Source organism: Bubalus kerabau, chromosome 21 (genome assembly GCF_029407905.1).
Source record: "Bubalus kerabau isolate K-KA32 ecotype Philippines breed swamp buffalo chromosome 21, PCC_UOA_SB_1v2, whole genome shotgun sequence".
NCBI classification, from domain to species: Eukaryota; Metazoa; Chordata; class Mammalia; order Artiodactyla; family Bovidae; genus Bubalus; species Bubalus kerabau.
Genome location: NC_073644.1, coordinates 7,887,960 through 7,902,389, shown reverse-complemented (window position 1 = coordinate 7,902,389; position 14,430 = coordinate 7,887,960). Strand labels below are relative to the sequence as shown.

General features: G+C 39.0%; 1 non-coding gene across 1 annotated transcript; it reads right to left on the bottom strand.

Moving 5' to 3' along the window:
- Positions 1 to 13,984: 13,984 nt before the first annotated feature.
- TRNAA-UGC (transfer RNA alanine (anticodon UGC)) lies at positions 13,985 to 14,056 on the bottom strand. The gene has a single exon. It is a non-coding gene; the product is annotated as a tRNA-Ala (tRNA).
- Between the last annotated feature and the right edge of the window lie 374 nt (positions 14,057 to 14,430).

Sequence of the window (14,430 nt, the reverse complement as noted above, 5' to 3'; positions counted from 1 at the left end):
CCAGCAGGGTGGAAGCATATGATCAATGTGTTTTCCCTTGCAACTGAAGGCAAGATCTTTTACTTCTGTGATACCATATGGATCCAGATCTAATTTTAAGTAAAACCCTGTGAGTGAACAGTCCTAAAGTGAGAATTCTGAAACACATGCTCATTCCTCAAACGTTCTACAAAAGGAAGGATATGATGGAAGTGAATGAAAAGTTTCATATAAATAAGTCACTATTCCCGTATTTTATTTGGTGAAAGATGTTCAGGTTTTTAATTCCTTTTTATTAAGTAAAACATATGCAACTTGAGGAGCGAGGATTGTGTACAATATGCAGGCAGTTTTAAATCCTCTGACATGCTGCTATTTCCAGCTACTATCACCCAGCTAGGAAAATGATTTGTCCATCAGCCCAGGACTTGGAAAATAAATGAGCAAGAGACTTGCTAGATATTCATGGCTATCCTTAGCTAAAGTCTTTCTCTCTCAGGAGATAACTTAGGCCTTGTTTTGGTTTGGTTCGTTTGTTTTTTGGGGGTTTTTTTTTGTTTGTTTTTAATATATTCTGATACCTTGGTCAAGACATTTTTCTTTTTATGCCATTTGGTTTTTACATTACAATTTTTTAAATGAAACTTAAATTTATATTTTAATTGTAAATTCATGTAGACATATATATATTTAAATATTTATTTATTTAGGCTGTACTGAGGTTTTTTTTTTTAATTTAATAGAGTTTTATTAACAACTTACACCTTATAGAGCTTTTTCTGTAATTCTTAATTGTGGCATGCGGGATCTAGGTCTCTGACCAAGGATCAAACTCAGGCCCCCAGCATTGGGAGCTCAGAGTTTTTGGCCACTGAACCACCAGAGACTTTTTTTAATGAATATTAGTAAACAAGCAATGCAAAACATTAGATATCACTTGTAATTAAAGTTCTATCTACACAGATGGGATTAGACCTTTTTTAATTTTAAAAAAATGTAATTTTTTGAGAAGAGTTGGGTTCACAGCAATGCAGGAGACTTGGTTCAATCCCTGGGTTGGGAAGATCCCCTGGAGGAGGGCATGGCAACCCACTCCAGTATTCTTGCCTGAAAAATCCCATGGACAGAGGAGCCTGGTGGGCTACAGTCTATGGGGTCTCAGAGTAAGACATGCCTGAGCGACTAAGCATATACGGGACACAGGAGATGGTGAGAAGCTGGCCGGTTGGGTAGGTGTGGCTGCTGAGCTGGTTACCACTACTTGGTACAGAGCTTCTGTGTTGAGGGGGAGGGTCATTTGCTTCCTGTGGCTTGAGATGAGCAAATATGGGGCAGCAAACATCTTTAGTGGGAAGATTTTATGCTCAAGGCATGAAGAACATAAAAACCAGTGGCTCCATGTTAGGTGTGGGTGGGAGAGATCACTTGTGAGGTAAACCTGATGTTAACAAATTCACTTTTTAAAAAAATGGCATTGAGTTACAGAAAAAAATGGAGTTGGGTATTTCTATATCCCCTGTCCAAACACCATCTTAATCTTAGCTTTTCAATTTTGACTTTTTTTGACTTTTTCAAAAGTCAGAATTTTTGTGAAGCTTCTTATTTATTATTGCTCCTTTTAAAATCTGTTTTAATAATTGGTCATTCTCATTGCTATCTTAAATTTTTTGATAGGTGGCAATAAATGTCCAAGTATTTTCAATGAAATTGCAATTCATATTTATATAGCAAGTGAAATTAAACCTTGATCTAGTCATACAAATTTATACTGTCAAATCTACTCACTAAATTACTTTAAACAAGTACAGTATCCTCAAAGTTGTGAGAAGCATATATTACAACATACCTGAAGTGGTTGTGTCACAGAATAGTGTGCTACTGGAAATGATTATGTAATCTGTGATTTTGTTCCAAGGTAGAAGTGCTAAAATTTAGGTAAAAAGAGAATGTCCCTATGGACAACATTTGGCTATTGGAGTCCATTTTAAATAGTTTACTGACCCATAAAACACTGCTAATGGCTGAATTTAGTGATGTAAAATTCTGTGTCGTGAGATTTACTGTTTTTTGACATAGGTAATTCAGTATTGGAAATATTATTTTATAACATTAAACCTTGTTGATGGAGAGAAAGTACTTTATTAATTAGGAGTTTTACGCATTGTAATGAGGAAAGACACACTATAATTCAGATCATATCTTTTTAAAATTTCCTCTATTTTCAAGCTGAAACATAAATGACATTCTTTGCATAAATGTTGACATCACATCTATCTTCAAAAGGGTACTTCGGGAAACAGATCACGTTTAATATATGTATATAAATTAATGCAGGAGAACCATATACATTAATAATCATACTTTATCACAAATACACTTGTGCATATCCTTACTAAAATATTTCTTAGAAAGAAGATATGCTCAGACTGTCTATGGCCCCATGGACTGTAGCCTGGCAGGCTCCTCTGTCCATGAAATTTTTCAGGCAAGAATACTGGAGTGGGGTGCCATTTCCTCCTCCAGGGGATCCTTCCAACCCAGGGATCAAGTCCACATCTCTTGCGTCTCCTGAATTGGCAGGTGGATTCTTTACCACTAGTGGACCTGGGAGGCCCATAAAGACATAGCATGTGCTATGCACGACAGGGTTCTCAGGTGGCGCTAGTGGTAAAGAGGCTGCCTGCCAAAGCAGGAGACTTAAGAGATGCAGGTTTGATCCCTGGGCCAGGAAAATCCCCCAGAGGAGGGCATGGCAACCCACCCCAGTATTCTTGCCTTGAAATCCTATGGACTGAGGAGTCCAGTGGGCTATGGTCCAAAAGTCAGATATGACTGAAGTGACTTAGCACACACGAGCATGTGTTATTAGAAATGTCAAGCTATATATTCACTTCCTCTTACTATATGTATACCCTGGCAGTCACCCAAGTGCTTATAAGTGTTGTTGAATATAGACACTTACCCTAAGTTTAGGAAAGGGGTGAAGTGGTAGGTTACTGCTACTAAGTGTTCTACACGTGACACTTGAGTCCCACCAGAGTCTTTGCTCTATTGCCTCTATAGTGCAAGATATGACATAGTAAATATTCAGCTGCCTAAGATGAGGTGAATGTCTATCCACCTTGCAAGGTCACTAATTCACTAACTCAAGCAAGTACATTTTATTCTAGATTACCCTGTATAGACACGTTTCACATCTACTGAGTTTAGACCACAGCTGTTCTTTGCAGACTACCATTTTATAATTCAGAATCACTCCAAGTAACTCTAGTTTTGTGAAGCAAGCTTAGACTTGGCAACTAGCGAGAACACAGATTTCGAATGCCATTTGCACTGTGCAGTTAAATTATTACACGTGCCTTTTGGCCAGGTGGCACAACCCACATGCTTTTTCCTTTGGCCCCAGTGTACTCCTTCCTCTTGTTAGCACTATGCAGAGGTGCCCTATTCAACCCTTAACCTAAGCATCAAGAACTATGAGGAATGGAATTATGACTGCAGATTGACGGAAAATGTTTTGCTAAATATATTTGACAATACTTTAGAAAATTCATACAGAAATTTGTACTTGAATTTGTGCACATTTCTGAGCTTGTCTTTCCAGAATTGCTCCAATCAAATCATGTTTATTAAGCAAACAGTACTCCCTCAGGATGATAATATAGACTTTGAAGGAGTCTTATTATTTAAGTCCACTTCTTTGATGAGATTCTAACTGATCTGAAAACAAAAGTAAAGCACATGGCAATTAGGTTACTGAAAGCAGTAGGATAGATAAGCTCTAGCCTGCGCCACAACAATACCAGTGGTGGAAATTTTAGAGAATTGTCCTTATGGACAATGCAAGAGGAAGATGAGAAATGCATGTGGATTGAGAAATTATAGCATAGAAGTTAAATACATGGCCTTGGATCATAAAGTCTGGGCTATAATTCTTACTAAAATACTTAACAAGATATGTGACCTTGAGCAAGTTAATTAAAATTGCTAAATCTCAGGAGATTTTCATCTCAAAAAAACCAGAAAAGTAAAATTACTAACTCATAGGGTTTTGATAAAGTTAAATGAGGTAACAGTAATTAGCAATTACAAAACATCATTTCCAATCACTCTTCAAAATATTTTACATTTATTAGCTTATTGAATCTTCCCAACAATCCTATCAGATAGATACTATCATTCCATCCCTTATCAAATAAACAACAGAGATACAGAAAGTATAAATAACTAGCTTAAGGTCACAGCTATTAAAGGAAGAGCTGAAATTCTGACCCCAGAGCTCACGCCCTTGGTAAGGCTTTAACATGTATATCTGCTTATTTAGTCTATGAGATCTGATGTGTGTACAAAATTTTGACCATACCTTAAACCATTTTTTTTCATTTTTTTTTCAAAAAGGCTAGTCATTTTTCTTGTAGATTTCTGCCCACATAAATGATATTTTTGAGAAATTAGTTTGCAGATGATACCCATCACAATCACAAAGAAGTCAGCCATATTGGTAATCCATGACAAAGTCTATAATGATTTGATTGCTTTCAATTTGAGTGTATGTATAGGTGTACGGAAGAGAAGCAACCAAAGAAAATTATTCATGAGTCTTATATTTAAGCAGTTGTTTACTCACAATGAAGTAACATTTTGTTGAAACATTGCAAGAGTAGAAAATAAATTGCAGAGTCACAATTGATAGATTCAAAAGGGCATATTCCTATATGTGTTGTTGTTGTTTAATCGCTCAGTCGTGTCTGATTCTTTTGTGACCCCTGGACTGTAGCCTGCCAGGCTTCTTTGTCCATAGGATCCTCCAGGCAAGAATACTGGAGTGGGTTGCCATTTCCATATATGGGTTGAGTTCTTTCTTAAAGACATGGTAATCAACAACATTTGCTTGTCAGCAAAGTATAGGAGGAAACAGACCAAGAGTTTTAATAGTCTCCATATTTGTTATTCATACTTTCCCGGAAAAAATTACTTTTCTCTCCATTTCCTAACATAGAAAAAGGTTAAATGTTCTACTGCCTTTGTATTTTAAGTAGTTTGCTGCTTAACATCTTTCAAGACAGGGGAAACAATGATTGATTATGCCAATCATGTAAATCTATTTACTTAGTGAGAAATAAAATGTTGCCTCAGTCTTCTTATTTACTTCTTGTTTACTCTGGAAATTGAGTAGCATTATATTGAGGAAGCATGCATTTATATACAATTTTCTACATGACAGATTACTTACAGATGCATCACAACTTCTGAAGGGCCGGTTTATTTCTAACATAAACTGTAAAAGCTAAACTGCTCAGAAATGCAGATATCACTCTGAAAAAGTCAGATCTCAGCCTCAATCCTAGTAAATTGGATTATCTGAAGAATGTGAGGAATCTATAATTTTTGGAATACTAACTGGAGATCCATAGAGAGGACTTGGAGCAATATGAAACACCATGATAATATAATTGCTGTCTCAAGAAATCTGAAGTTAATAGCATAGAGAAGTGGTTTTAAAAATTTATTATTAATAGAGAAGCTCCACTTCTCAAATGCTTTTTTTCAGTTACTCTTGCATTATAGAGAAATAGAGACTTAATAATGTATAGCTTAATAATGCCTTGTAATTGGACATTTTCACATTTACCAACCTCAGAGTTGCAAAGTCCAGAATATTATCCCTGAAGGAGGTATTAAATGATCTTTAAATACACAAACATCACAAAGTGTAATGCATTTTACTCCAAAGGTAAATACAAAGGTATTGAGAGCACCCCCAAGGGGGCACCACGTGATGTGAAACTGTGAAGACCTCCCCACCCACAAGGTCATCAAGAGGTGGTGACTCTTCCCCAGCTTCACACACGTGTAAGGAGAAAGCACCTGTCTATGGCCAAGAGAAAGAGATGACAGTGTGCAATCCTCCAGTTAATTTCAGAAAATGTTTTTGTTCCCACCTTCCGTTACATCCATTGCTGTTTGTGAAATGGGTTCTGAGTGATAATAGCAAGTCTAGCTGACATCATCATAGGTGGCAGCCTCAAATGTGACAAATACCATCAAATAGCAAAAGAATACACGTGGGCAGTGCTCACCAAAGACTCTGTAGGACAGACTTCATAGCAGCGTTGACAACTGGAAATTAAATCTTTCTCAACATGTTGATGGAGCTAGTACTCTCTTTTTACAGGTTGGATCACAATAATTGCCAAGTAAAAACTCAAGTAGTTGAAACTTCCATATCAATCCAATGGTTAAGACTTCCCTTCCCAATGCAGGGGGAGTGGGTTCAATTCGTGGTTGGAGAACTAAAATCCCACAATAGTTCATGGCCAAAAAAACAAAAGCATAAAACAGAAGCAAAATTATAACAAATTTAAGAAAGATTTTTTTAATGGTCTACATCTTAAAAAAAATTTAAAAAGCCAAGTAGCAAGCTCAATTAACCATTTCTTGAGTATGCAAATTGAACACGTAGACATGTATATTTAAATCTTGATTTTGAGCATTGCTTGTACACATGAAAGAAATTTCAAGATAAAATCAGTATTTATCATATTTAGGAAGAATTTCTTCCAGACCCATATCTGCATAACACTGTTTAAATAGGAGTCCCCAGCCCCAAGGCCATGGACAAATACTGGGCTACACAGCAGGAGGTAAGTGGCCAGCAACTGCTAGAAGCTTCATACGTATTTACAGCCACTCCCCATCACTCTCCCATCACCCCCAGAGGGAACCTTCCAGCTGCAGAAAAACAAGCTCAGGGCTCCCGCTGATCCTGCATTGTGGTGAGCTGTATAATTGTTTGGTGAGTTGTAATGATAACAGACCTCCCTGGTGGCTCAGACAGTAAAGCGTCTGTCTACAATGCGGGAGACCCAGGTTCGATCCCTGGATTGGGAAGATCCCCTGGAGAAGGAAATTGCAAACCACTCCAGTACTATTGCCTGGAAAACCCCATGGACAGAGGAGCCTGGTGGGCTACAGTCCATGGGGTCGCAAAGACTCGGACACAACTGAGCAACTCTTCTTCTCTTAATGATAACAGAAACAAAGTACACAGTAAGCTTAACGCACTTGACTCATCCTGAAACCAACTCCCCCAGCCGTGGTCCATGAAAAAATTGTCTTTCAAGAAATCCAAGCCTGGTGCCCAAAAGTTTGGAGGTCACCATTTTAAATGATTGTTTAAACTCTCTACCTTGCAAATAGATTGCAATGAATGTACTCGATTGGCTATGAATCATGAACTACTAGTGATATTCGTTTCTATGTTCCACTTAGTTTATGCACTTTGTAAGGACCATAAGTGCACCATGGGGTGTATATTCTGTATTGGGCAAGAATATCTAATTACTCTTCTATGATTTTGACTTACATGAGAAGTGTTTATGTTACATATAAAGTAACATAAATGTATGATATTTTAAATTTTTTTCAACTGAGTATAAATTCAATAAAAAAGTAATCACTCAATATGTAATTTGCATCTCAGTTTTTTTGTTTTTTTTTTTGCTCTTTGGTAAAGTAAATACATAAAATATAACAGTCTGTGTGTGTGTGTGTGTGTGTGTGTGAGCACGCACGCACTCAGTTGTGTCTAAGACTCTGTGACCTGCAGCCCGCCAGGCTCCTCTGTCTGTGGAATTTTCCAGGCAAGAATACTGGAGTGAGGTGTCATTTCCTTCTCTAGGTGATCTTCCTGACCTAAGGATCAAACCCACATCTCTTGTGTCTCCTCCATTGGTAGGGGAGTCTTTATAACTGTACCACCTGAGAAATCTGTAACAGTCTACAAATGTGCAAATAAATCCTCAACTATTTTGGAAGAAAAAAAAATGAATGCTAATCTCAGGACATCAATCTGAGCAAATCAGGAAGAAAAAGCCACCACAAGTTACACAAATAAGAATGTTTATATACAAGGACCAGAGACTGAAGGAAATTTAAGTGGAGTCATGTTTGGAAAAGCTGCAAAGTGAAAACCTGTGGAGGAGCCCCTGGATCACTGGAGAGTGGCCTGGCAGTCTGGGACATAACACAGCACTGGGCTCTCACAGCCCCAGGGTTAATCTGCAAACACCTCTGGTCTGAGTACCAACGTGCTTTCTGTTTGACTTACTGATAAAGAGACAGATTATTAACTAGAGCCCAGATTTTAGCAGTTCTATAAAAGGAGAGGAATTAAATTAAGGTGAAGATAAGCAGGCTAGGCCCAGAATAGTTTCCCCTGCCCCCACCAGGTATTTGAAGTGAGTGGAAAATCCTTTTCTCACAGTGACAACCTGACCTACTTCCTCACTCATCGCAGCTGTCTGGGCGTCATTCACAGGAGTGCTCAGATCAGAGCTGAGGCTCAGCTGAATGACCATTCCAAGGATGCAATTTCCAGCAGATTTGTCTCTTTTTCTGAAGCTTACTTCTCTGGACATTGTAATAGACAATAATTTCCAGTTTTCTAAAGGGTGCTTATGGGTGACTGTTTCACGTCATTATTCAAGACAGACATTTCTGTCAGTGTGTTTCAGCAGTTACAGAACACATTCAAGGTTTTTACCATTACAGTTAAAACAACAGGAGATCCAAATCACCATAAGCATCTGGTTTTTTTCCTCTCGTGATCAATACTTGTCGCTGTTTAATCGCTAAGTCATGTCCCATCTCTTTTGGGACCCCATGGACTATAGGCTGCCAGGCTCCTTTCTCCATAGAGTTTACCAGGCAAGTTTATTGGAGTGGGTTGCCATTTCTTTCTCCTGGGGATCTTCCCAACCCAGGAATCAAACTTGTATCTCCTGCAGTGCAGTTAGATTCTTTACCACTGAGCCACCTGGGAAGACCAGTGACCAATATTAGAAATTCTTAATTCAACAATAGATTTTTGAGTGTATAAGACATGTGATGTGTTATCACAACTGCCAAATATAGCTTGAGTGTGATTCCAGCATAAAAATATATTAGAGGAAGAAAACTTTGAATTAAAAAAAGACATAGCCCTCACGAATACATGTCTGTGTATATAGAGTGGAAACAGTGACAAAATTGATTTTGCGGGACCCCAAAATTACTGCAGATGGTGACTGCAGTCATGAAATTAAAAGATGCTTGCTCCTTGGAAGAAAAATTATGACCAATCTAGACAGCATATTAAAAACCAGAGACATTACTTTGCCAACAAATGTCCATCTAGTCAAAGCTATGGTTTTTCCAGTAGTCATGTATGGATGTGAGAGCTGGACTGTAAAAAAGCTGAGTGCCAAAGAATTGATGCTTTTGAACTGTGGTGTTGGAGAAGACTCTTGAGAGTCCCTTGGACTGCAAGGAGATCCAACCAGTCCATTCTAAAGAAGATCAGCCCTGGGTGTTCTTTGGAAAGAATGATGCTAAAGCTGAAACCAATACTTTGGCCACCTGATGTGAAGAACTGACTCATTTGAAAAGACCCTGATTCTTGGAAAGATTGAAGGCAGGAGGAGAAGGGGATCACTCATCCCCCGCCTTGCAAGGCAGAGGATGAGATGGTTGGATGACATCACTGACTCAATGGACATGAGTTTGAATAAACTCCAGGAGTTGGTGATGGACGGGGAAACCTGGCATGCTGCTGATATTGCATATATTTTTGGGCAATTCAAAGACTCCCAAATTCATACCCTTGAATCACAGATGCCCCCGACTCTAGCACTAAACATCTGCAATAGCAAAAAACAAAACAAATAACTAATAATAATAATAACAAAACTCCAGGTGCCTCATAACACCTCATGATAACCACTGTAGATGAAAACATACTCCCATTATATAAACTTTATTTTTGTCACATTTTAATTATTCCTATGCTATGAAGTCATGGAAAACATGAAGAAATCTGATAGATAATAAATAAAACAGGACAGTTTGAAAAGATATGTACTGCATGACATACATGAGGACTTTATTACCTTCTCAATTTCTCTATAAATGTAAAATGGTTTATAAAAAGCATGCAGATGAGGAAGAGATGATCTCTGTTCTCTGGGAGCTCACAGTTGAAAGAGACACATGGCCAAGAAACTGCAGTCAGGTGTGATAAGTTTTGTAATAAAAAGAAGCATGGGGTATATGAGAGTTCAGTGGAGATGCATAAATAATAGCCTGCAGACCTGAGGAAGTTTGGAAGAGAGAATGATTCCAAAATAAATGCTAGAGAATCAAGGAAAAGAGGAAATGAAAAAATGCAAAAAGCCACGGAGTCTAACCTTAAATGGTTAGCTTCCTTGATTGCCAGGCTCAGGAGCAAACTCCCTAGACTTTTGCAGTCATCCCAACTTTGATTGAAAGTTTCCTTCCGTGCTTTAGCTCCTGCTCTCTGACCCTGTGCCACTATTAACTCTCTGCTCCTATCCAGCGCGGGCACATCGATCTCTGTAGCAAGTCTCGCACCGTCCGGCCTCTGCCGCATGTCTTGTCCCTTTAGGGATGGTGAACACATTTTTGCCTCCTTCAATGGCTCTGCAACCTGTCTCCCTAACCTTAGAAAACTCTCCTCCAAGCCTTTTCAGAAGTTTCCAACCTTTTCCAAACTCCAAACACTTTTACCACACTCTGAATTCCATTTGAATCCTTCTTCAATAATTTTTCTTAAAATATTTCATTTTGGGATTATTTGCGTTTTCATGTAGTTATATATTTTTCATCAGTTATAGTTCAGAATTTGGAGAATTCTTGAAATTCTTTGTTTTAGAATTATAAGGCTTCATGGATACCATCTTTCTATCATTTAAGAGAAGGACACAATAAGAACTCACATTTATTGATTGCCAATGTATCAGGGATTGCCGGGAGAAATATCAATAACCTCAGATATGCAGATGACACCACCCTTATGGCAGAAAGTGAAGAGGAACTAAAGAGACTCTTGATGAAAGTGAAAGAGGAGAGTGAAAAAGTTGGCTTAAAGCTCAACATTCAGAAAACGAAGATCATGGCATCTGGTCCCATCACTTCATGGGAAATAGATGGGGAAACAGGGGAAACAGTGTCAGACTTTATTTTGGGGGGCTCTAAAATTACTGCAGATAGTGACTGCAGCCATGAAATTAAAAGACACTTACTCCTTGGAAGGAAAGTTATGACCAACCTAGATAGCATATTCAAAAGCAGAGACATTACTTTGCCAACAAAGGTCTGTCTAATCAAGGCTATGGTTTTTCCAATGGTCAAGTATGGATGTGAGAGTTGGACTGTGAAGAAGGCTGAGCGCCGAAGAATTGATGCTTTTGAAGTGTGGTGTTGGAGAAGACTGTTGAGAGTCCCTTGGACTGCAAGGAGATCCAACCAGTCCATTCTGAAGGAGATCAGCCCTGGGATTTCTTTGGAAGGAATGATGCTGAAGCTGAAACTCCAGTACTTTGGCCACCTCATGCGAAGAGTTGACTCATTGGAAAAGACTCTGATGCTGGGAGGGATTGGGGGCAGGAGGAGAAGGAGGCAACAGAGGATAAGATGGTTGGATGGCATCACCGACTCGATGGACGTGAATTTGAGTGAACTCCAGGAGATGGCGATGGACAGGGAGGCCTAACCTGCTGCAATTCATGGGGTTGCAAAGAGTCAGACACAACTGAGCGACTGAACTGAACTGAACTGAACGTATCAGGAACTCCGCAAGGCATGTAAAATATGTTAACTTTTTTCAAATCCCCCCAAATGCCATTTTCTGTGAAATATAACTATTGAGGGGTGCTGATAGGCTACAGTCCATGGGGTCACAACAAGTCGGACATGACTGAAGCAATTTATCAGGCACTCACGCAGCTGTAAAACCTTACCAGACACATAGTCCAAATCCTGAGCGTGGACTGCAACTAGCAACGAAGCCCAGACTATCTCTGCTCTGGCTTCTACTACCTCCTATGTTCAAGCGCAGGAATGGAAACCCATACAAACGAATGTATTTCACAACAGTATAAAGCTGTTTAGCCTCAAAGCCAGACTGATTCGCCCTTCTGTTTAGCGGCCACACTCCTTGCTAAACATACCACCGGAGGCAATTTTTCAGTGCCCTGGTTCACCAGTTTCCTCAACTTTAAAATAGGGCTTAAAATAGCACGCACCTCCTAAGGATGCTCTACAGGATGAACGAGATGCTGGAAGTGAAGCCAGACGCGCAGCAAACTCTTGCCGTCATTGTCCCCATCACCAGATGTCATGCTCTTTCCTTTTTTCGTGTCTGTTCTTTCTGTGGCATAGAAAACTTTCAGCAGCTATTTATTTGTTTTATGGTTTCAGCTTTTACTTCTGTGACAGTCCTCTCATTTTCCAGAATACGAAAGAAAAAAAAAATGGAATAGCATTTGACTCCAGTTCAAGAGCTTGACAGTTCGGTCACACCTAAGTGCTGAGAGAAAGAGAAGGATGTAGTTAAGGCTGTCAGGAAAGTACGGGGACTGTCACAGCCCGGGCAGGTAGTGACGGGGGCAGAGTCGGTGCCCGTAACACTTCTCCCCTTTCCAAACATCTCAGGGCACTAAGAAAAGGAACCCTGACATTAAGAGCATGCTGAGAAGAGATACGATTTCAAAGGAAGCAATAAAATGTGTAATAGATGTTCGTAATTAGAGAGACTGCTTGCTTCTTGTCTCAGGTTTAATAGCTTCTCAAAGACTGTGAATAAGTTAAGGGAGTTTTTAATATTCCTCTGAAATATGAACCCATGTAGTACCTTGTGTTACATAATTAAAAATGTCTTTAATCTGATGGGCTTAGATTTATCCTAGCAAATTATGCGATGAACAGCTCATCTTGAGGATTTATTCATCATGCAAACAAGTGAAGGCCATCAATGCCAACTTTTGGGTGAGGTTCAGCACGGAGGGGAAACTGAAGCTTCATTCATTTCAAATATTGTCAAGTGTTATCCAAGAAGAAAGGCTGATTGGCAGCCCAAGGGTTATCTTAATTCTGTTCACATGAGACCCGTAAATACAACTCAACAGATGACAGAGTATAAAAACATAACCAAAGACTCAAGAGACCCATAATGCAGGAAGGGGAGGACTTGCCAGAGACATCACTTGACTTTGTCATTACATCATGCTAATCTGAATCCATGTCACTATTGTTCCCCCCCCCTCAAAAGATGGAATACTCTTCAAAATAGAATAATACTTCATAGCAGAGAGTGAACAATTAACGCATGCATCTGTGTGATCATCAGTGATGGCCTCTAAGGTGTGCAGAAAGTGGACCACCTTCAGTTCTGGGTCTTAGCAAGGCCCAGGGTCGAGAGGTTTCACTTGTGTGGGTGGGGAGAACCCAAAACTTATCCTGAGATTTGAGTCAACTTCCTCTCCACCCAAGATATACAGCTTTAAAAAAAGCTTTTATTCTATACGCCCTTGTATATGGTGATCAAAATTGAGATAGCTATCAAAGGCTTGATCTCAATGAATCCACTGTAATTCCATGAATTATACCACACTTAAATCATGTAATTGTCTAGGATAATAAAGCAATAATAAAATGAGGTAGTCCTGGCACAGTTAGCTTATATAACTTTGCTGCAAATACTAACACAATATTATAGTGGCAAAGAATCAGGCATTACTGAATAACAGAGCATGCATGCATTACAGGTGCAAATACTGTAGAAATAAGGACTGTTATGAATATCTTTGTTGTACTTTTATTCTTTAAGTGGGTCATGCCCATAGCATAGCAGGTAAGTTTCTGTCTGACCATTTATATGGGTTTATTAAAAGAAGGTGGATGTTAACAGAAATGTATATGAATCAAAGAGAGTAATAAAGATTTGTTGGAAAGGCTATATTTTTATTTTGTATTAATAAAAACTATGTTATTAATACTGAGAGAAGATGCTATCACATCATTAGCAATACACATAGTTCATTGAAAAGGGTAGGGTGGTACCTGTAATTTATATGAATATGTAACACTGGTGACGTGTCCTCCTGTGAAGTCATGCTGTCTTAAAAATGAAACTAAAAAACAAATCAGCACCATTAGTTGAAGGACGTGGAGATGCCAGGGATTGAACCTGGGGCCTCATGCATGCAAAGCATATGCTCTACCACTGAGCTACATCCCCAGCCCTGGAAGGAGGCTGCCAGGCTGATGAATCAGCGCATTGATTTCTCTTAGACAATCTCTCCAGAGAATGAAAGAGCCCTGGATTCTCACAGTTTCAAATTCCCATCACAGAGCACTCTGAAGCATTCCTGGGGGACCTATAAATTTTGTACCTTCAGTGCAGAATGTCCTGATACTTTATGGCTCACCACCATGCTAGTTTCCCCAGCCTTATTTTTAGGGATGATGAAACACCATCTCCCTTCAAAATCTATCTTATTTATACAGTTTCCTACTCATAGACGCAAGAAAATATTTTAGTTATATTCCATAATTTCCCCATTACTTTTATTGCTGTTATTGTTGTTGCTCAGTCGAGTCTGACTTTTTGCA